This window comes from Sinocyclocheilus grahami, unplaced genomic scaffold (assembly GCF_001515645.1).
Source record: "Sinocyclocheilus grahami isolate Dianchi unplaced genomic scaffold, SAMN03320097.WGS_v1.1 scaffold176.1, whole genome shotgun sequence".
In the NCBI taxonomy this organism is placed as follows: domain Eukaryota; kingdom Metazoa; phylum Chordata; class Actinopteri; order Cypriniformes; family Cyprinidae; genus Sinocyclocheilus; species Sinocyclocheilus grahami.
Window position 1 is genome coordinate 2,231,096 of NW_015505355.1, and position 3,241 is coordinate 2,234,336.

The following is a 3,241-nucleotide window of genomic DNA, read 5'->3' on the forward strand; positions in this document are numbered from 1 at the left end:
ATCACAATATGACAAGTTTGGTCCAATTCGCTTGTGCCATTTTGTATATTACTACTTAGAAAAACATAAAAATGAAACATAATTCAATAAATAATCAATTAAAGTGCTTATGGCACAGAGTACAATAGGATTGTGGGGTTAATGTGTTTTATAAAGCCTGTTTTTGCAAGAGAAACTCACCATGACACATTTCGATGCAGAATTGGACATTTTCAATCGCTTCACAAATAATGTTCTAACTCCTGTTTAGAAGCTGTTATTTGAAAGATTCTTTTTTCTGGTACTTTTTGGCATATAGTGGCATCAAACAAAGTAAATTGCAGAGAGTTGAGCCTAACAGAACCTGAATTACAGAATTTCAAAAAATATATATTCAATTAAAACTCAAAAAGCGCCTATGTTTTTTTGTGTTTATAGTAATAGTTGAAAAGTATATAATGTTATTTATAAAGAATTCCACTCATATTTTGTAGTTAAAAGGGTTTTCTTTACAATGAAACCATTTTTTTTTTAAATTTCCTCCATTGTATGTGTGTAGGGCAAACATTTGAATTTGAGTATGAAAAATTTAATTCCAAAAAACGCCCCGAGCTTAAGTGGTTTTAAGGCAGTTCCTTTGACCTCATGATTCTCATTTGCTCTGACATGCACTGTGAGCTGTAAGGTCTTATATAGACAGGTGTGTGGCTTTCCTAATCAAGTCCAATCAGTATAATCAAACACAGCTGGACTCAAATGAAGGTGTAGAACCATCTCAAGGATGATCAGAAGAAATGGACAGCACCTGAGTTAAATATATGAGTGTCACAGCAATGTGATATTTCAGTTTTTCTTTTTTAATAAATCTGCAAAAATGTCAACAATTCTGTGTTTTTCTGTCAATATGGGGTGCTGTGTGTACATTAATGAGGAAAAAAAATTAACTTAAATGATTTTAGCAAATTGCTGCTATATAACAAAGAGTGAAAAATGTAAGGGGGTCTGAATACTTTCCGTACCCACTGTATATATCTATGGTGTAGACAGCATCACTGATTATAATGAGTTCTATAGTATTTTGTCGCGCCGCGCCACTCGCGTCCGGTGTAGAAACGGCGTAACATTGGTTTTGCTTCGTTTCACAGAACTAATCGTTGCCTGGGTTGAGTACGTATGTGTGGGGCGAGACCCTTTTGGGGTAGGGGCGTGTTTGTTTTGGTGATTTCAAATGTCAACATTAGAAATCACTTACCCCACCTTTATTTGAGATGAAAGCCTAATTAGAAAATGTTTTGCAGTTAAGTTTTAAGAAATCTAAGTGTATATATCCATAACAATATTGGACCCCATTCACTTTCATTGAATGGACAAAAGATATTTTATATTTATATATTATTTATATTTTATAATATTAAAATTAATACTTATAATAGTTATATTACTTATATAGGTTATTTATTTCATCTGTGAATATAGTCTCTGGTAAAGGGAATAACGCACCGGTTAGTTCCATTCTCTTATTTGCATTTATTAATATTGATATTCCTTGCTGTCTGCGACCTTTTCAGACCTGCAACAAGCAGGTAAAATATTCTCATAGCAAAACATTACATTTAAGTTAGTCCAAATATTTATCGTTCTAACAAAAAACGAGCACACAGCATATTGGCATGTCGCTCACATCAGCATCTGGCTGTGATTTTCAATTCTTTTTCCATTCAAAGCATGTCGTGTCTTCCATATGCATGAAGACAGAGAGAAAGGGAGAGCCAGTGCTCAGGGGACGGAGGCCGGTTCAAGCGGTATGAACTCGCATTGCTCCTCGGGGAACTGTCTCTCTCTCTGTCTCCATTCGTTTTACCGCATCATGCTTTTCACAGATTCAGTGGTGTCTTTTTGAAGAACGCCACAAGCTGGAGAAAACGATAGAGCGTGTGAGGAGAGAGATCGAGTGTGAAGTGAAAGCTGGCCTGCAGGAGTCATTTTTACACGCATGGCATTTAGTGGGACGAGGGATTGGAGATGTGACGTGCTCTGGGACGTCTTTGAAGTCGAGGGGACACGGTGAACAAATAACACCCCCAGCGCTCGTGGCCGCCGAACCTTCTGTATCTTCCCTTAAACGAGTGTGACTGCGACACGCTGCATTCTGATGTGTTTTTGAATTACTTCACAGAAATCTCACAGTAAATCAGTCATTTCACGGAGGCAAAGGCGACTTAAATTCGTTTTATTGAATCTTAATTTGTTTGGCAGGAACAGAGGGATTGTAGACTCTAGTAGCTTATTCAAGCAGTGCCACACGATCAAACTAACCCGATCTCATGAAAGTGCGTATAAATAGTACGCCAAATAAAAATGAAAACTCGTGGTACTGATACGCAAAAATGGACTTTGGCGTGTATATGCTACGCCATGGGTAGGATTAGGGTTGTGGGGTAGATGCGTATCATATGTACGCGAAAACTGCGTATCATATGCACGCCAACAAATTTCGTATCATATACACGCGAAAGTTGACCGTGATTTCACCAAGTACAACATTTTCCTGGAACAACATTCCAAGTAACCAATCAGGAAATATCTGTTTTAGGCTTACGATCAGGGTTAGGTGCTTCTACACTAATCAGCTATCATTTCACACTGATTTTAGGAATAAATTATGGGTAGGGTTAGGGCTAGGGATTGGGTTTAGTCTGTAATTTTGGACAGTGATGTTGATCAACAAAAGATGTTGAACTGCATATTATATGCACGCCAAACACGTGCGTAGCATATACACGCCAAAGTCCATTTTTGCGTATCAATACCACGAGTTTTCGTTTTTATTTGGCGTACTATTTATGGGCGTTTCTTCAACTAGGGGCACTTTTATCTTTTAGTTGAATAAAAAAAACTTGTTCAAAAGTCACGTAACACAGTCTCATAAGTTTAAATAATTTGTCTAGTTTTAAGGTCTGTAAGAGGACAAACTTAGATTACAAGAGAAATTGTTAATATTTTACATTTTTTCCAACCTGCAATGAACAAATGTCATTTCCACCATATCTCAATATACAGCTGTTATTTTAAAATAGAATAACTTATGCCACTCAAGAATTGTCTAAGATCATTTTTGTAGCTAGTTTTACCAGTTTTTCCACAATGTACAATAATTATACATTTGTCAACGAGATAAATTAACTGCCCTAAGGACCAAATGCTGAACTGTACGCCTGTCACACTATGAAATGTAATATTGGTTTGGGTAAGAGCTTATTAG